The sequence below is a fragment of the Monodelphis domestica genome, chromosome 7, assembly GCF_027887165.1.
Source record: "Monodelphis domestica isolate mMonDom1 chromosome 7, mMonDom1.pri, whole genome shotgun sequence".
Lineage (NCBI taxonomy): Eukaryota > Metazoa > Chordata > Mammalia > Didelphimorphia > Didelphidae > Monodelphis > Monodelphis domestica.
Window position 1 is genome coordinate 113,478,565 of NC_077233.1, and position 20,739 is coordinate 113,499,303.

The window sequence follows — 20,739 nt, forward strand, 5'->3', positions numbered from 1 at the left end:
AAATATGCCTTTTTGCAACAGCTGGAAAATTATACTGCAACTAAAATTACATTTTTCAGCTTCCCATGGAATGTTTTTGCTCTGGGAGCTCAGGGAGAGCCTAACTAGTGATTAAAAAAAAATCTATGCCCATAACCCAACCATAAATGTCACCGGTTTTTATTATAGGACAAAATACATTTTGTAATGCTACTTTTCTTTAGTATTCACTGACAAGGCATTTCTTACTCCAATATACTGGTAAAGTAAGGTAAAAAAAGATACCGATGTGTTCAAATGTGGCACAGCGTGTGTATGAATGAATGTCATTTTTCTCAGATCCTTATAATTAAAAGTACTGTTTTATACCATATAAATAGATTCATATATAATTGTATGCTGTCTTGTGAACAACTAAGTGACAACATACACATACATGCATATATGTATATAAAATATGTGTATATGTACATATATCTATAAATCCACAGGCATCTACAAAGCTATTCAGTAACTGCTCTAGCGTAAGCAATATGTATCTTGTCTCACAACATGAGGAACAGGGAAATATGTATTATATGATAATATATGTACAATCTATATCATATTACCTGCCTTCCTGAGGCAGGGGGAAGGGTGGGAAGAAGGGGTGGGGGAAGCACAGATTTTTTTTGAACCTAGCTAATGTGAGAATTTGTTTCTCTTGGAAAAGCATATTTATTATAATTTATTATATATTTATAACAAATCATATTATTATTGCTATGTTATATATTATAGTATGCTTTATAGATAAAAATAAAAGGTAACCCAAAAAAGGACATTGAACATGCAGGGAGAGGATACTGATAAAGTTAGTAATATTAAAAATAAATTAAAGGTAAAAAAGGAAAAAAAAACAAGAAGAACCTGCTGTATATCGGGTATTGTACTAGGCATTAGGGAAACAGAGATAAAAACTGAAATAGTTCCTGCCTTGTCCCCAAACGTGTAGGAAGATGCAGGGACAAGAGGAGCACAGGATTGGCAGATGCTGATGGGTTGCTGTCTGTATTATTGGAGTGAGCATCCATCGACAAGGTGCCATCCACGTGCATATTTGAACATATTTGGAGTGCAGCTGTATACCTACATGACAATGCAAGGCATGCTCAGACATACGGTCACTGGGACATGTCACACAAACACATTGAATAAGGTCATTCAGGCAAAACAAGGTCCATTTCAATTGAATCAAACTCTCCCAACAAGGCAGTATTGCAAGGCTGCATACACACTCTACTTCATTTTGTTTAATCAGGTGGCACTTTGTGCTCATAGAGCAGCCAAATAGGCAGGATTGGAGTTTTTCTTCTTGGAAGTAACATAATATCGATGGGGCAAGTTCCAACTTCTCTGCCTCACCCCAGTACCCACATTTGACTGGGGCTTTTGCACTCATAGAATCCTAATGGCAGGGTGCCTGGAAAATAGTAGATACTTAATAAATGTTTATTGATTAACTTATTGATTGATACCCAGTGGCCCCTTCTCCTAGTTCTCATCCTTTATCATTTATCTGCATCATTTGACACTGTTAACCATGTCCTTCTCCTTGGACTTCAGTAACTTGTCCCCTCCTATGCCTCTCATCACTCATTCTTGGTCTCCTTCATTCCTCTTTCCCCACATGGTCTGAGTTTGGGAAACTTGAGGTAGCCTAAATACAGATGACCTCTGTGTAGAAAGTGACTCTGCCACTTTATTATCTGTGCGATTCTGAGCAAGACATTTAATTTCTCAGTTTCCTCATTTACAAAATAAGAGCAAGAGATTGGTCCAAGATAGATCAGAAGTGCTTTAATATCCCCCATGTCTGAAATGGACTCTACATCCTTATTTCTCCTAAAGGATCAAATCCTGCCCCAGGCACTCATGAAGTCACTTTCTCATCCTCACCTTTCTCATCTGAAAAAATGGGAATAATAATCATTACACCTACTTTACAGTTGCTGGTATAAAGAGAAAAATACTTAAAGTGCTTTCCAAACCTTTAAGTTTCAGGAAAATACTACCTATTACTATTATAATAAGTTACTGTAATAAATAACAAATTCCTCTTTGAAAAATTCAACCCCTCTCCTTGAGCTCTCTTAATTATTTTCTAATTTGTCTGATAGTTAGTGTGCAAATAGCTTGTCCTCCTAGAAGAACAGAAGTCCCTTGAGAAAAGAGTTCATTGTTTTCTCTGTATTCTGGCATCTAGCACAGTCCCTTGCAGCTAATAGGTACTTAAATATTTGTTGAACTGAATTATATCATAAATTTATATGGTTGGGATATGTTTAGAGATTGCCTAATCCAACACCTTAATTTTACAAATAAGAAAGATGGGGTCTAAATGGGCCAGGCAAAATTTTCCTCTAGCTCTACTCAATCACAAAACCAAAACCAGAACCTAGATCTCCCAGCTCCTTGTTGAGTGTTCTTTCTACTAAATCCTATGAATGCTAGCTGGAGAGAAGTACAGAAGAAGGGAAGGAAGGCACTTATGTATGATGCTATAGGGTAGATAGAGAAAAGAGTGTCCAGGAAGGTCTTGTCAGCACTCTCAAAATGTTCCATCCTGGATGACCTCAGAAAGAGCTGGAAAGACCTGCATGAACTGATGCAGAGTGAAATAAGCAGGACCCATAGAACATTATAAACAGTAACTGAAATGTTTTAGAATGATCAAATGTGATAGACTGTGCTACTTACAGTAATATAATGATCCAGGACAATTCTGAGAGACATATCAAAAAGAATGCTATCCACCTCCAGAGGAAGAACTGTTGGAGTAGAAATGCAGATGAAAACTTATGATTTATCACTTGCTTATTTGGGTGTATGATGTGGAGTTTTGGTTTTATAAGATTATTTTCATAGCAAAATGAATAATATGGAAATATGTTTTGAGTGATAATATACATATAGCCCAGTGGAATTGCTTGTCAATTCCAGGAGAGGGGAGGGAGACCACATGAATCATGTAACTTTGGAAAACTTATGCGTAAATTTGTTATTGGAATAAAATGAGGATAATTTTTTTTAAATTCCATCCTGGGGCAAAGTTCTCAAAAGCTCTGCCTACATTATCATTCTACTTCTAAAATCCCCAAACCCACAAACATATCTAATCTTTTACTATTGTGTGAGAAGTCCATAGAATCTGAACATGGTATATCACATGCAGTGGCCCCGTCTGAGCTATAAAGTACATGAAATTTGGGTTCTGTGACCCCAACCTGAGACTTCTGTGATTTATCCTTTCCTCTTTGCATTGGCTTTTTTCACTACTTAGATGCCCAGTCATCATATTGTTTTTTCTCTTTCTTCAAAATCATTTTCAAGTAAGAATTGGGAACTCATTCGCAGCAAATTTGAAATAAAAGATAACAGTTTTAAGTGTTATTTCTCCTAAGAGGATTTGTCTTTTAACAGTTAGCAAGGAGCTAAACTTAGCAGTCATATCAGGCTACATATGCATAGGGGACACTGGGATGCAGTGAAGAGAATGCCAGATTTGGTTTCAGAACACTAAAGAGTTAGTTCTAGCTTTAGTTCTACAACTTATTACCTGAGCTGTATGACAAGAAGAGATTTAAATTGGACATGAGAAAAGCTCTGGGCTCAAATCCTGGCTCTAATATTTTATAGCCAATGGACTTTGAACAAACCACTTAATTTTTGAGTCTCTGTAGAATGGGGACAATGATCGTACTTCAAAAGGTTGCTTTAAGGAAAGTGGTTTGTAATTATTAAAATGCAAAGTAAATATTATTCTTCTAATCTCACTTCTCTGGATTTCCCAGTGGTGTAAAATATGGAGGTGGGCCTAGATGAACTCAAAGGTCTTTCTCAGATCTGAGTCTTATTTTTCATTAAGATTGCAAACTTTGTGATGGTAGGGTTCTATTTCCCCCAGTATCATATTTGATGTCTGCATGTTTTAGGGCTTAGGAAGTTGTTGACAAATGAATGAATGAATGAATGAATGAATGAATGAAAAAAAAAGCCCCATTGTGGTCCTTGTCATGTCCTTCTACAGTTTACAAAGTGAAAAAAGAGAGTCCACTGAGTGTAGACAATGTCAATGTATAAACCATTTTTTTCAGAGAATCATAAGATTTTAGAGCTAGAAGAGATCTTAGAGATTACTCAGTCTGCCTCTTCCCTCCTTTTATAGCCGAAGAAACTAAGGTTCAATGAGGAAAAACAGCTTGTTCAAGGCCCTATAAGTGAGTCTCTCAGGAGACTCTAACCCAGTTTTTAATTCTAAATCCAATGGTCTTTCCACTAGGTTATACTGGTAAAGACATAGCAATGGGTCATCAATTAAGCCACCAAGTAGAAAAGCAAACAAACAACTATTTAGGGCCCACTGATAGGGCTCATGTATAAATGTCTTACTTGGATGAGATTTCAAGATCGTTTTACTAGTGCCTTGAAATACTTAATCTGAGCTATTTCTCTCCTACCATTTTTTTACACAGTTCTGTAGGTAAAGACAAGGATTATTACGGAAGAAAACGTTGGCTCAAGCTAGGTCCACGCAGTCCAGAACACAGTTAGGTGTCCAGTGAATTCAAGCTGCATAGACCGCCAGCCCAGATACCATAAGGACCACTGCCAAGCTGCCTGATCCATTGCCAGTGCTCCATTTACTCAACTGATGCTCCGTAGGCCTGGCCTTGGTGCTAATACCTAGGTAATAAAATTTCTAATTACAAGTTTGACTCGTCTACTTGTTATGATACTAGTCTTTTATTAAAACTAGATTTTGCTCAACCATGGTCCTGGCTATAAAATAGAGTTCTTTTACTTTCCCCCAATTCTATTGGCACTCCTTTTTAATTCAAATACTGCTCTGGGATCAACAATGCAATAAGAGATAATTATGTTTTAAGATCCATGAATTGGTTGTGAAAATGCAGGTATTTTCTCTCCAGGTATTTCACTCTAGGAAATACACAGAGATGCATATTTCTATCTTGATGTATGGGGATTTACATAGGAACGCAGCCCTTGGAGGAGGAAGCCGTATTTTGTAGGAGAGCAGGAACAAATACCACCCATCACCACTTCATTATGCTCACAATGTACTCCATTATCATCAGTATGTGAACATAAATCCTCCTAAGAAACCTCCCTGTATTAAAAACCATAATTATAACATGTATTTATTCCAAACATATGTAGTGCTGTTTCAAACTACCCACCAGCTGAATATATTTTGCAGCTTTCCAAATTTGACTGGTGCGAAGATGGCTTTTATAAATGTGATTTATGACAATTTAGGTGCCGAAAAGCAGCGTAATTACAAGAATTGTAAATGTTTTCTCTCCGCCTAAGTATCCTCTGCTGAGGAGGACAGCCTCATTTCCTGTGGGCTGGGCTTTTCTACCGAAGCCTTCTCTTGCAGCCAACGGGCTGCTCGCTTCCATTCCGAGTTTCACTAGTGAAAGATTAACAGAAACTTTTCAGCGCCGGCTCTCTTTTCCCCGAGGAGCTATCCATTTCCCCATCTCTGAAGAGGGCAGCCTCTCCTAACATATGTTGGAAATTGTTGTTCAACTTCACAGAATGTACAAACACAAGACTCTGCTCCATTCATGGTACCAGAGCAGGCGTGTCAATGGAATAGTTCATTGTCATGGGGAGCGCATCTGCCAGGAGAGAGGTTCTCGCCTGAAATTCATGGGCTTTTTCACCACGAAGGCTCTCATGTTACTGTAAAGCACAAGAGACTTGACTCTTGGTATAAAAATGTTCAACTTTTAACCTACAGTGTGCAGCCTCTATTTGAATTGGAGAATAAACGGCCAATTAATGGCTCTTTGGCCAGATGTCAAATAATCTTTATGAGATGCCAAAAAACGGAGCAATCACAATGTCACAGTGACACTCTGCCCCATCCTATCCCCCTTTCCCTCATTATTTTAAAGGACAATCTCCTAGTTCACAGCTAGAGAAGCTGCGGTAGCAAAGGTTAAGTGCCTTGTCCAAGGTTATATGACAAGTCAATGGCGAGGCCAGTCTCAGAACCCAGGCTTCCCAATTCCCAGTTCAATGCTCTAGTTTAAAGAGCCTGGAGACGATACAATTGTAAATTAGACTGTCATCAGCACTCCCCTTACTCTTCTTTGTTTCACTAGTACATAATTCAGTGGGTTAAATATTGGCTTTGGAACAAAATTCTGCCAATAAAGTTTGCGGTCTGTTATTTCTAAAAGCAATTTAAAATTCTGCAGTTGGCTACCTTGGTGGTATGAGCACGCCCTAATCCAAAATGACCTCTCCTTGAGCTATGCCCTCAAGTTGAAAAGAGAAGAGAAATTTTCCATGGAGATAATCAACATTTTATTGAGTTTTGATTTTATTCCTGAAACAACAACCCAAAAGGAATAGGGAAAAGTCAAGGTTTTTATTTTATACAAGAAATGTAGGGACAGTTAGAAATTCACCCAGAAAGTTTCCAACTTTACTTAAAAGTTGCCATTATAAACCAATATCAGGCAATGGTGTTGTTAACTTATGTCTCAGCCATCCCCCTGAGAGAATGCACTGCACACCACCGTGTTTATGGGGACGTGATATTTCCCTGAATCTGCACTATCGTAAGGTTACATATTATTATGGGGTTGTGCTGAACACAAGTTGCTATTTCATTTCTTGCCTTTCTAAAGAACCTTTGCTCCAAAGGAGTCAATATACTGAATGAGAAACTACAAAAGTATTAAGAATAAACACCCCACTAGACATTACATTTGACAATCAGTGGTGGAACAGAAACAAAAAGAAACTATATTAAAAGGAGGAAAATAAAATAGGCACAAAGATTTCATAGGAAGCAGCTGTGTTATAGGGGGAATGGCACCAGTCTAAAAGTCAAGTTCTGTTTTCTAGTTCTAGTTCTGTTATTAACTTGCTGTTTGATCTTGGGGAAGTACCCCAACTGCTGTAAAGCTCAGTTTTTTCACTTATAAAATGAGGACATTGGACACCAAAAGTGCTTTTCAGCCCTAATAGTTTATAAATCAATATTCCCAATGAAAACTGAAAAAAAAAGTGGTCAAACAGCCCCAGATTTCTAATCCAGATTTAAGCGGAGTATTGCCTCCAGTGATCCAGAGAAATCCCAAATTATATTTTCCCTTTGGCTTTGTTTGCCACAAAGTGGCAAAGTCAAAGCTGCCAGCATTAGATGGTTTCAAACCAATAGGTTTACATTTTATTCGCGTTTTCCCCTTAAGGAGCAGTATTATTTGATTACATACCATTTAAGTAAGTAAGTAGCTAGAATTAGGAGCAAATTATAAGTACTCATTAATGGAAATCAGGGCCTATTTACTATACCAGCTTTTTCTATAATTTAAGAAGAAAGAAATTTACATTATTTCTCTAGTTTTAAGTGAGTTTCTATTAAGGAGATTATTTCCTAAAACCAGTAAATATTGCAATTTAATTTTAAACTCACCTCTTCCCCACTGCTTTGTAACATAATCTTGTAAACCTCTCCACTTCTCACTAACTGTTGGATATGAATCTCTAGTAAAGTCTCCTTCTAATGCCACATATCGACATGAAGGTGGCCTTGGCTTCTCAGAGGCTATCTCAGTAAAAGCACAAGCACAAATCCTACTAAGCCAAGGAGGTTTCTTATGTGGACAAGGTAAGTAACTATATGCCTATGGTCTAGGAATTAACCTCGTCAAAGTTGGAGAGTTGATTCATGACTAGGATGGCTTTAGGGGGATGAATTTTTAACCCATACCAACTTTTGGAGACCATCTACTAATTTATAGAGAGGCCATGATCTGTGAAAATGTCACACTGGTGAAACCAAGTAAAATGGGCTTAGTCATACTGACCTGCTGTATAATGCTTTTTATAATCCCCACTATATAATCCCCAAGTTGGAAGTGCCATGAGCTGGTTATAAAAACTCAGAGCTAGAAGGGACCTCAAAGGTTTTCTGGTCTGATCTATAACTGAACAAGAGGCCCTTCTGTGGTATCCATAAGTATGCATGCTCTGTGCCCATTTATGATAAAATCCCAGGAAAATGGTCTTCTAGTTTCCACTGGAGGAGGAATATATCTCCCAAGGCAGTTTTTTTCACTTCTAGACAGCTCTAGTTCTTAGGGGCTGGATTTTTTTTTTTGCTTTATTAAGCTGAAATCTTTCTTTATTCAATTTCCATTTATTTCTCCTAGTTTTATTCTCTAGCACCAAGAAGATCTAGTTTAATCCCTCTTGACATGACAGCCCTTCAAAGTCTTGAACACAGCTATCACATTCTCCCTTCATCCTCTGTTCCTTTAACCCAGAGGTATCAAACACACAGTAATGTAACCAAATTATAACTTGGAAATAATGAACAAAATAAGTAAAAATATGGTAAAACATAGATAATATTCCATTTTTAAACCAAGTCAATATGTGGCCCCAAAAGAATTCCTATATATGGATTAGTGACTTCTTTACTATTTGAGTCTGACACAATGCTTCAACCAATCATCACAAGGTATGATTTTCAGCCCCATCAATATCCTTGTGGTCCTCTACTAGATACTTAGCTTGTTAAAACATCAATATTTCAGTAGATCTGCTATCATCAATGTAGGTTTTCCCATCACAAATGCAGGTTAGAACCCATTTTTGGTTTTTCATCCCATGTGATTCTTGTTCCTATCCTTTCATAGATCCTCTAGAGAGAATCTATTCAACATTTTATAGTCTTCTTTATATTTATTTACCTCTTTACCTTCTTTATATTTACCATTTTATGAATTTCAGTGCAGCATCTCAGACTATCAATCTGTAATCCCTCATTCTTGTTCTACGATCAATCTCCCTCCTTTTCTAATCATTTATTTCGTTCTTTGAGAATATCTTTTATGTCCTTTCTTGCGTATAAGTCATCATTGAGAATAGGCTATCATCTCCTTACATATGCTCTGCATCTCTCCATTGTCCTTTAGGTAAGCCAGAATTGAATTCATTATTTCAGATATGATCCAACCAGGGCAAAATAGAACCCAACCATTAACTCTCTTTAGGCACCCAAGATAGCATTAGCTTTTTTAAAATAACCATTGACTCACATTGATCTTGAAGCTCAGGAAAATTCCCAGATACTTTTTTTCAGGTACTGTTCTGTAGACACACCACCATCCCATCCTGTATTTGTATGTTATCATGTCTTTCTTCAGGCCCTCCAAAATAAATTATTTCTGTCTTTTGTCATCTTTACCAATTTGCTGTGTTTATGGTAGAGCTTAAGATTTTTTTAAATTTTTATTCCTCTTGCTATTCCAATTAAGGAGGGAGAAAGGAGCTGACTTAAAGAGATTGATAGGAATACCTAAAGTACTCAATAATGAACTCAAATTTTTGAAAGTCATGTGGAACAATCCTTCATATGGTTGTTGATAGTTTGCATTTCTTCTCTTAAAAATGTTTTCCCTTTCTCTTGACTGCTTACTTACTGGAAAACAGCTCTATATCTCTTTTTTTAAACTTTACCTCCTGTAATCAATAATACATATCGGTTCCAAGACAAAAGAGTGATAAAGGCTAAACAAGGAGGCTAAGTGACTTGCCCAAGGTCAAACAAACCCAGAACTTCCTGTTTCTAGACCTAATTCTCAATCTACTGTAAAAAATAGACTCGAGTACAGGACTACAATCCCCATGAGCCTTTGCTCCACTTCCCCAGAATGCCTTGTAATCTCACCTGGGCCGAGATCGAGAAGGTATTTAAGCGGATTCAAAGGCTGTTGAAGAGGGCTTGGCTTTTTTTGGACTGCCGTTTTGGAGCAGAGGCGTCTCTTCCATGATGTGAGGTTATTTTGTCTAGGCCTCTAGCCTAGGCACATGTTTCTTACTTGTATATTTTTTAATCCTTAACTTTAATAAACCTCAAAAAAATATAATACTCCTTGCAGAGAGAAACTAATTTCTACCTGCCTCAGATGCCTCAGTCTCCCCATCTCCCCTAAATTTTAATCTTTACACTACTGAGCCACCTCATTGTTCCCTTCCATATATATATATATATTTTTTTATATACATATATATATTTTTTTAATTTGAGTTCATCAAGGAGTTTTCCTTGTAGCTATATCAGTCTCTTTAGGATTTTATCTTTTTTCTCCTTCAGTTTCTCTTTGAATCTTCAGAATTTCATGATATAGAAACTTCCTTCCTCTTTAAATCACTTCCCAAGCTAACCATTATGCCATCAGATCCTATCAATTCTTTCTTTGACCCCCTTTAAAATATGTTCTCCCCAAATCAAAGTATATGCCAGACTCTGCCTGGCTTTGCTTTCTCTATTATCACACTTACAACAGCCCTTGCCCCCAAAGTTCCTCTCACTTCTAATTCAGCAATTTCTCTAGAATGAAGAACAATTTGCTCTGTATCTGCATGCATGTATGGGCAGAAAAGCAATGATTACATATGCACACAAATGCTGTGGCAAACTTTCTACAAGTGAAACATGAGATGTAAAGCACAAATGTAGTGAAATCCATCTACCTTGTTTCATTCACCATGCTGAGGACTTCCAGATACTCCCCTCTGCTCCCTTGAACCTTAGGCTCTCTGCCCTCAGCTAAGAGGGTGAATTTCAGGGATGGTAAGACTTTGTTGATTTAGCAGTTTATATATTGCCCGAAACTCTGCTAATTTACTAATGTTCAACAACCATTTGAACTGCTGAGTTCATAGGGAAAAAATCTGTAATGAGAACATTAGTTATTGGTTAAAGAAAAAAATAATGGTAATGGCCCACATTTGTACAAAGAGTTCTCTTGGCAACAAACTCCATGAAGTTTTCACTGCAACTACTATTATTCCCATTTTACAGAGGAGGAAACTGAGAATCCAAAGAGATTAAGTCACCAAATCATAGCCTCATAGTCAGTAAGCATCAGAACCAGGATTTTAGTGGTATGGGAGAAACATAAATATTTCCCATTTTCCATCACTGATTATACGTTCCAAGAGAGCAGAGACTGTTGTATATTAAAATTTGCATATTTTCAGTTGCCTAGCACAGTTTAGAATTTATTTATAGATTCTTTAAAAAAAAGCCTTACTTTCTATTCTTAGAATTCATACCAAGTATCACTTCCAAAGCAGAAGAGCAGTAATGGCTATGAAATTGAGGTTAAGTGACTTAGCCAGGTTCACACAGCGAGGGAAAATTTGGGCATAGATTGCAACCCAGGACTTCCCATCTCCAGACCTATCTCTCTCTATCCACTAAGTTACCTAGATGCCCAATAGCTGGGTTTTTTTTTAAGATAAATTTAAAGAATGTTCATTATAGTCAAATCCTACTAATTTTCTAATATTTATGAGATGTTAATAGACTATGTTTCTGAAGAAATTTTCAAGTTCCTCTGGTTCATGGATCATGAGAGGAATGACCTTAGAAGTCATCTAGTTCAATTCCCTTCTTTTACAAATGATGAATCTCTCTTCAGTGGGCCTCAAAATTAAACAATTTGCCTAAAATCTCATAGTTTGTTAGCAATAGAGTCAGGACTGAGGCTTGTGTCTAGAATGACCCCTAGTCTAGTGCTCTTGCCATTACCACCCCATGACTTCCCCTTCCTTGCCTCTCTGATATTAAAAATATAAAAGAATTATTTGAGGAAAATGTCTGAAATGAGGCCACTAAATTCAGGCTGTGGGAAAAGAAGTACAAAAAAAGGAAAACATTTTTTGAATATGAAGTTAAAAAGCAGTAAGGTCATGTGGGACTGGTAAAACACTTTGCCAAATTGCTAAACTTTGGGAATTGCTCTCTCTGTAGCTGTGAACATGATGTGAGGTAGGCCAAAGCAGACAATCACACTGCCAAGAACTTCAGGTACTAGCATTTTCGTTTTCATTTTTTATTCTGTGACTGGTCTGCCGTTAATACTAGAAATATTGTTACTATTTTGAGCATGACTATTAATTTCCTATCAGAATTATTTTCTTTAAATAGGTGATTTTTAAAGGTTTACTTCATTCTTAAATGTGATTTTACTATGTACCGATGCCAAACATTTTTCCAGTTGAGCACATCTCCAATTTTCTTTTGGAAACCAAAGGGAAAATTGGATTTCTCCAGAAGAAATTCACTTTATAGCAAATGTTGCTGGAATACATCTGTTCCATTGAGTGGTGGATACGGATAAAAAATAATTATAATAGCCAATAAGAGGCAAGATGGAATAGTGGATAGATGGCTAGCCTTAGAGCCAGTAGAATCTGATTTAAAGTTCTGCAAGTCACTTAATTTTTCATTGTCCTAAATAATGTTCCAAAAGTATGAGTTTTTACAGAGAAGTAGCTGAAAACCTCAATGGAGGTAGTTTCCACAGTGGCATTTACCCTCACTGATAAAATCACAGATCCAGACCACCCTCCCCATATCCACCCCCAAAAGGGGTGAGAGAATGTGTTCTGGTTTGCACAATTGTTTATATACCTTGTCATTTAATCACCACAGCAATCTTCTAACATAGGTAAAATATAGCTGATGGGTAGAGATTTACATGGAGAGATTGACTCCATTTGATAGATGGGGAAACTGAGCCTGAAAGAAGTAAAATTACTTGGATATGATTGTGTTACTCATTAAGGATTAGAAACAGGATTCTGACTTTAAGACCAGCATTCTTTCCAGTATAGAATGTGATGGGTCTAAGGATAATGTTGCAATTGTTATAAAAATTTTCTAGCATCAAGTCTGCAAAATAGCATCTCTATAATTAATGGCATACAATCATCAGGGTGGTTAAGACCTCTGGCAAGTAATACAGTCAATTCCCTACTCCCCCCAGGCAGGACTTATGCCCTACTGTGCATGGAGCAGAACAATAGGTAGCCAGGCCATTCTTACAGAAATCCAGGTAGGAAGAATCCACCTTCCCTTGATAACATATTCTAATATTTTACAGTCATTATAAGTTGTTCTTATTGATTAATCCAAATCCTCCTGTTGCGATGTAAACCCCTCTTCAGAGGGCCCTTTTTAACCAACCAATTATATGTAGCTGTGTTTTCTGAGCAGCACAATGATTTTAGATAAGAAAACTATGTTTCAGTAGCTTAATAATCAGGGCTACAAGTTGTTTTGATTTTATTTTTAATCACTTTTATCCACACTTTTGGGGAAGTTTTCAAAACTAATGATTTTTTTAAAACTCAATAAGGAAAAGCAAATACACCAAAGAATCAGTAGATCAAGCAAATGACTCAGAAAGGCTGCATGGAACCATGGAAAGAGTACGAGATTTGGCATCAGAAGACCCGAATTCCAAATCTAGCTCTGCTTTTCATGAGCTTTATGGTCTTGGGCAAAGCACTTGCTTTCTCGGGTCCTCAGTTTCCTCTTATGTAAAATTATATATGTTTTTTATATATAACATGCTATGCTATTCTATAATATAATATAATATGATTAATATAATTACTATAATATAATTATTAAAAATACCATACTATCTCCAAAGGCAAATACAGCTTCATGGTCCAATGGGAGAAGCATTGGATTTGGAATAAGATGCTACAAACTTGATTCTTGCCTCCACCTTTTTGAAACTCCTCTTCCTTATTTGTGAAAAGAGGAGGACTGGACTCCATGACCTCCCATAGGCCCTTTCATCTCTGAAACTATGATCTTAAATCCTACAGGATACATTTGTAGAGAATAGGTAGACATACAAGGAGTTGAGTAATAAAGTAGAAATGGCATGAATTGCAGTTTCATAATCTAAAAACACTTAGAAATAGGAGAGGCAAAAGGGAGGGGTAGCTAAGTGACTCAGTAAATAAAGAGGCAGACCTAGAGATGGGAGATCCTGAGTTCAAATTCAGTCTTAGATACTTCCTAGTAGTCTGCCTTGGACAAATAAGTTAACCCTAATTGCCAAGATCTTAATGCTCTTCTGATTTTGAAACAATTGTATGTATAAAAAAAATGAGGACATAGAGTTAAAGGAAAGGAAGAAATAAGCACTTTTTAAGCTCCTACTATGTGCCAGATGCTTTACAAATATCTCATTTGGGAGGATGCAAGGGAGAAATGTGTTGTGAATAAATATTCCAAGAGAATGTAAAGCTCTTCCTTCCTGAATTTCCACTGCTGCCCTTCTAGTGTAGATCCTCGTTAATATCTTCCAGGACTATTGTCACAACTCCCTAATAGATCTTCTTCTCTCGATTTTTTGCCTCCCCTCAGTGGACTATTTACACAATTGCTAGAATAATATTTCTTGTTCATAGATCTGACAATAGCATTACTAAGAACTCTATATTAGATCCTAGTTTCTTAATGACTATGATTTGGAATTGGAAGGAACCTTGGAGATGCTTCAGATTTGTGAAGAATTTATTTCACCATCAATTCCTAAGTTATCTAGAGGAACCTAGTTAATAGAATTTGTTTTAGATAGAGCAACTAAGAATAGGAGAGCCAAGCCAAGAAAGTAAGTGAACTTGCAGGGTCAGATTATGGGAGAGAGAGGATCAAGCACTGAAACCCCACATGGGAAATGTAATTGGCCCATCCACCTGTCCCCTGGACCAGTCTGACAAAGACAGGGAGTAGATAGGGTCCATGATTGCTGGCATGAGGAATGAGGAAGATGGGTACAAGGAAAAGGAAAGAAGGGAAGAAGAAATGAAGTTCCAGCATTTATAAAAACATTTTATAATAGGAACCAGGCAAAAAGTTCAATGAGCTGGAAAGACCTAGTGTGGGGAAATGACACCAGAAGCTGAAGGAGAGTCAAAACTTGGAATTCACAACAATGTCTAAAAGGCAGATAGACAAGAGTCAAAATTCAGATCACTGACTGTAAGTTTCAGGGCAAAGCGATAAATGGAAGACTTGATCTACAAAATGAACATTGATTCCATGTATTGCATTCACGAGCTACATAGTCATATAGGAATTTTAAACATACTGGCTTATAAAAGCCAGTCCCCTCAGATTGCCATTACCTCCCTTACACTCCATGGAATCTACAGGAGACAGGAGGATGGCTTTTGGTCCCAGATCGAGAAGAGTCAGTCTTTCTTTTCTGATCTACAGTCAGTAGCTTTTGGCAGTGACTCTTAACCTATCCTCTGTGAACTACAAGACTTTTGTTGTCATTTTTAATATTTTGATAACCATTTCAATATTATTGGTTTCTTTTGTACGCAGTGCATTTTCTGTGTGTAAAATATTCTGCATTATATTGTCAGAGGAGTCTATGACATTAAGGGGGAAAAAGATTAAAAGTCTCTGGTCTAGGATGAAATAACCTAAGAAAGAAAGGGAGAGATATGCTGACCTTAATCCCCAGCATTCCATGAGGGGAAGCAGATTCAGGAAAGCTGAAACAGAAGTTGAGAAGAAACTAAGAATGGGTCTAATATCTATAGTTGAATATTAGGATTAAAGAGTTAGAGTGGGAAAGGACCTTAGATGCTATCCAGTATCCTCATCCTCTAAATGAAGAAGCTGATGCTCTATGTTATTAAATGACTTGACAGGAATCTCACAGGTAGTAAATGTTGGAGATCAGTCTTCTTGGCTTGGTTGTACCACAACATTCTAATCCCCTACACCACAACACATAAAACCTGTCACCCTTTCTGTCTGTTACTACATCTTCCATGACATTTTATAGCAAATTCCTAGTTTCCAAGGCTCCGTTGGTGCTCTTTAAACCAGTAGGTTCTTCCTATATCTTTGTCGAATAAAGAAATGAATGTTGTACTAGTAACGAATGTAGTACTAGTAAGGGAAAAGAAAAAAAAGGAAAGAAAAGAGCAGGACCTCCCCCCCCATATCAAGCCAAGGTAGAAAGAAACTCAAGAAAGATAAGAGGAGCTCGTAGCAATGAAAATCCAGCAAATCAATGGTTTCCAAACTATATCTCCATCCACTTTTCCTAAAACAATCTATTCAAATAATTTTCTTTGCTTATATTTTATTTAAAAATAAAATGAGGAATTTATTGTTTATATGACACAACAAACAGACATCTGACATCTAATTCCTGTAATATATCTATATAACAGAAGGGCTCACATTTTAAACAATTAGTACAGATGGAATTTTATTACTGCAGATTCCAGTACAATAATCACACATAATATCATTTTACTTTCATGAGAACAATGTAATATGTATGTGTATGTATATACATTGATATTGGTAAAAATCTGATTGCAGCTTTTATATTTATAATCTATAAAACAACCATGTGGCTTATTCTTCCATATAATGTTTCTCAAAACATGGTATTGATGATTTTGATGTCCCTAACTGTTCTTTAAACACTAATTCAGATCAATATTTTGTCTTTCTAATAGCTATAGCCAAAAAAAAAACAACCCATCCTTACACAAAGAACATGTTACAAATGGTTATAATATTTTATATCTTCATTTGCTAAATCAAAGAACTCTTTAACTTGTACATTTCATACGAGGAGTCTGGATTAGATTGTGACCTATTTGAAGTACACTAGTTTTTGAGGGGGGGGTTGCTTTCTTTGAATCCCCAGTCCTTAGCACAGTACCAAGCACATAGTAGCACTTAAATTCTGATCAATTTGATCAGACAGAATGCAACAAAATGTATTATCTTTGTCCATGGCAAGTAGATAGATTTCTAATCTTTTGATGTTATTAAATATCTAGATTTTAAAATAAAATATATTATTTATGTAGACAAGCGATGAATAAGCAGATTTTCATTTTCTTCTCTTTTATTTGCAACATCATAATTTTTTTAATTGGAAACCATCAAAATATTATATATTATGAACAGCTCTGTTTTTAAAATTCAGTCACTACCTCTTTCTTGAACCTTGCATTGATATATTTAGAATATTGAGATTTTCAATTGTATCTAACATAAATGAGTCTCAGGAGGAAGTTTTTTATTATAAAATCAATTTGTTATATCTTTATAATTATCACCAAGAAAAATGTTAATTTCTTCTTTTAAAAAGCCCAAACACCCTTAGAAGTATTTTGGCTCAAGAAATCCAGTATGTTTTGTAATAATAATGCCCTATGGTGTTCCCTCATATTGTAATGTAATTTTTTTCCAATTTTTCCTTTAATGAATTTTTTAATATAAATTAGATTATTCTTGTAACAACATGAAGAACTGTAGGTGGCTCCTCATTCATATTTCTCCATACAAAGGATTACTTATAAAGCATTTGATACATTCAGATAGCAGATAGCTACTAGTACTGATAGAATTTTTGTCCATGCAGATTCTAGGCCTATGGTCACACACTATATCACTTTGATTTTTTAAATCCATCAATTATACAGATCATTTCTCTTGATGTAGCATTGCCATCAACAAGTCTACAAAGTAACAAATCACATTTATAGAATCTAGAGCTGCAAGGGATTTCAATGGCCATTGATTCCAAAATCTTCATTTTACAGGTGAGGAAGCTGAAGCCAAAGGAGATTATGTGGCTTGTTGGTCATCACACAGTTAGGAAGCAGCCAGTCTCCCTAATATGATTTCAGGAACATCTGCTATAATATGAGCATTTTCACTAGATCTGTTGCTCCAACCATCTGCAATATAAAATATGATGATTTTAGTTGTTCAACTAATTGATGGCAAAGACCTTCCAATGCAATCTTAGTTACATTTCAGGAGCAATTATATATTCTATATTATCTCCTAAGCAAAGAGAAACATTTGAATTTGCCTTGCCTATGAACAGGTAGTCGCAGTGTTCCTCTTATCAAATGAAACTTTTTACACTTGGCAATTCTGTAAGCAAATTTTTCACAATGTATATTTTAATATAATTTTTAATTTAACAATTTTAATATAACAAACATAATGTTTGGTTTTGTTTAAGATCATCTAATTTTTTTTGAAAATTTTATTTTGTCACTACATTTTTAATAAATCATTACACCTTATTAGACTTCATGTTCTCTTCAGCTAAAGCTATCATTCAAAGGCAACAGCAGTTTTACGTCTCCATCAATAACAATATTTGTTCATCTCAGTGATAAATGCAGTGGCCCATTTTTTTTTATTTAGGTCTTATACTTTATATCGCTGTACTTCAGCATTTAAAAACTGCCTCTATTGTTTTTGCTTGCACTAATTTGCTCCAGTGAATTTTAAAATTAAACTGGTTATGTATTTGTCCATTACAGAGGAATTTATTTCACTTGTTAAAAACTAGGCAAATTAAGACAATTGGATTTAAATTTAATTGTTAAAAACTTCAAAGTATTATTTATAATAACCATTCTTGAGTTTTTTCAGTTATATAAAGTTGCTGGGTTTTGTTTTGTTTTGTTTTCAAAAACCAATGTAATATAATTGTTATAATTAACAAAATGAATGCTACTAAAATATTACTGACATCATGGAACTTTTAGCTTTCACTTGAAGATTTTTTAATGTTGAGTATACATTTTTCACATTTGAACACTGAAAACAGTGTGATCAATCATCCGAGGTCTTTAAACTGAGCCTGAAGGTCTTCATGGGAAGCCTAGACAACCATTTGACAGTTATCTATAGTAGGAATTCTTTTCATGTATGGAGTGGAATAGATGGCCAGTGGTATCCCATCATCCATCTCTCAAAACCTGTGGTTCTCTGAGCTTAGTCCAGTAAGTTACTACAATAGTAGTTGATCACACACATGTTGAGATTCAGTCCCTAGTGACTCGAATTCTATCTCATTTTTGTAAACTAGATCAAACATCCCCTATGTTGTATTTGCTGTTACTTGGAGTGAATTTTCCATACTAGTCTTGATTCTGTCGATAGTGACTAAAACTTTGTTTTCATTGAAAAAAGCAGGCATATATTAGCAAGAGTTGTACTAGAAAATAGCCTAATTTTGGCCATTGCTTCTAACCACCTTCCACCTCAAGGGGATGCTCAGTAGTTTGGAACACTCTGTAATAGATGGCGCCAGATGGCTGGAGCACAGGTTGGCTAATGTGGAAGTAAGGCAGCATCATGAGGGAGGAAATTAAAGAAATTGGTATTTCTTGCTCCCTAGGCTGGGGTCTCTTGGCATCACAGATTTACACAGCACTAAGGGAATACTTCTATGTATTTATGGTGTATTAAGAGGACCACTTGCCTTTGAATCTTAGTTGCATTACTTGTTACCTGTGTATCCTTCAGTAAACCTCAGTTTCCTCATCTTAAGAAAGAGCAAGACCAAATAGATGATAGAGATATTTTCATGGACAGCCAGGTGTCACAGTGGACAGAGTGCCAGTTGTGGAGTTGGAAAAACTCATCTTTCTGAGTTCAAATCTGACTTCAGACACTTACTAGCTGTGTGATCCAAGGCAAGTCACAATCCTATTTGCTTCAGTTTCCTCTTCTTTAAATGAGCTGGAGAAGAAAATGGCAAACCACTCCAGGACTTTTGCCAAGAAAATCCCAAATTGGGTCACGAAGAGTCAGACTTGACTGAAGATCACCCACCACAGAGATCCTTTCCATCTTTAAATCTTCATTCTGGGAACAGGGTCATAGAGTCAAAAACTTAGAGCTAAAAAGACCTTAGGGTTCACTTAGGCTAACTTAATCATTTAACAGATAAGGAAGCTGACACCACACCGATTAAGACTTGTTACAAATTCACACAGGTATTAAGTGGCAGAACCAGGATTCAGACCCAGGTCTCTGAGTCCAAATCTAGTACCCTTCCCACTATAGCATGGTGGTTCACAAACACAGTAGTTACCTGGAAGTGTTCCCTTGTTCCAAATTACTTGGAAATGTAGAATGTTAAGAATTTGAAGAATCCTTATAAATTATCTAATCCCTATTTCATAGGAGGTCCAGAGAGGGGAAATTGCTTGACAAAGATCCACAACTGATCTGAAATTAGAACCTGTTTCTTCACATTTGTACATGTGCCCTGACTTTGGGAGTTCATCAACACTAAATTCCTATGTGTAGCTACAACAGGGACTAAGAGCACAAGGGAAGCACCAAACAAAATAACTCAGAATGAAAAATACACTCAGATTATTACATGTAACTTTGTGAATAAACATACCTACATTTCTGCATTGCTTAAGTTTTCCATTGTGTTTTCCTCACAACAGCATCAGGACATAACTGCTGGACTGGAGGAAGTACAACTCAGAAAATGTTTCTGTTGGCACCTTCTAAATGTTGTTGCCCTAGGACAAAGTCCTGGTCACTCAACCATATTTAGAGATCTAATAGGTCTAAACTCTAGACTGGTTCAGTGTACCTCAGGTTAGAATGATCAGATCCTACTTCTTCTGAACTCCTTCCAAAAAAGAAAATGACACTTGGAAGAATGTTACAATTTAATTACATGCAGGAGAAAAACCAATGTGGGGTCCTTGCAGGAGAAATGAGTGGAAAAAGAAAAATGAGGAGGAACGGCAGCATCACACATTTAACGTTCACTTATCTATTTAACAACTCTATATTAAATACTTCCTTTGTACAGAACATTCTGCTAGACCCTGGGCATATATAAAGTTTACAGAAGATAAATTCTACCCTCAAGGAGCTCCCAGCCTAGTAGGGCCAGAGACAAATAACTCTAAAAACCAGAAAGTGATCCATGGATTAGAGAGGTATGAAAACAAAGCTGGATGTAAGAATGGAGAGGGAAGATCCTTACTGAGGAGAACAGGGAGGGAACATTTTAAGTTAAGCTTTAAAGTCTT

The 20,739-nt window shown here is 36.3% G+C and overlaps 2 long non-coding RNA genes across 4 annotated transcripts in view; both read right to left on the reverse strand.

The window, feature by feature from the left end:
* Positions 1–10,630, reverse strand: part of LOC130455502 (uncharacterized) — a 79,970-nt gene extending 69,340 nt beyond the window's left edge. For all 3 annotated transcript variants that reach the window (XR_008913512.1, XR_008913513.1, XR_008913511.1), the window contains exons 1-2: positions 10,546–10,630; positions 2,719–2,789 (exon numbers count right to left, since the gene is read on the reverse strand). This is a non-coding gene — a long non-coding RNA (uncharacterized LOC130455502). The remainder of the gene's footprint in view (positions 1–2,718; positions 2,790–10,545) is intronic.
* Positions 10,631–14,297: 3,667 nt separating this feature from the next.
* LOC103096629 (uncharacterized) lies at positions 14,298–20,190 on the reverse strand. The gene is made up of 3 exons (XR_470451.2): positions 20,091–20,190; positions 19,355–19,543; positions 14,298–17,610 (listed from the first exon to the last, which is right to left on the reverse strand). It is a non-coding gene; the product is annotated as an uncharacterized LOC103096629 (long non-coding RNA).
* Positions 20,191–20,739: the final 549 nt, after the last annotated feature.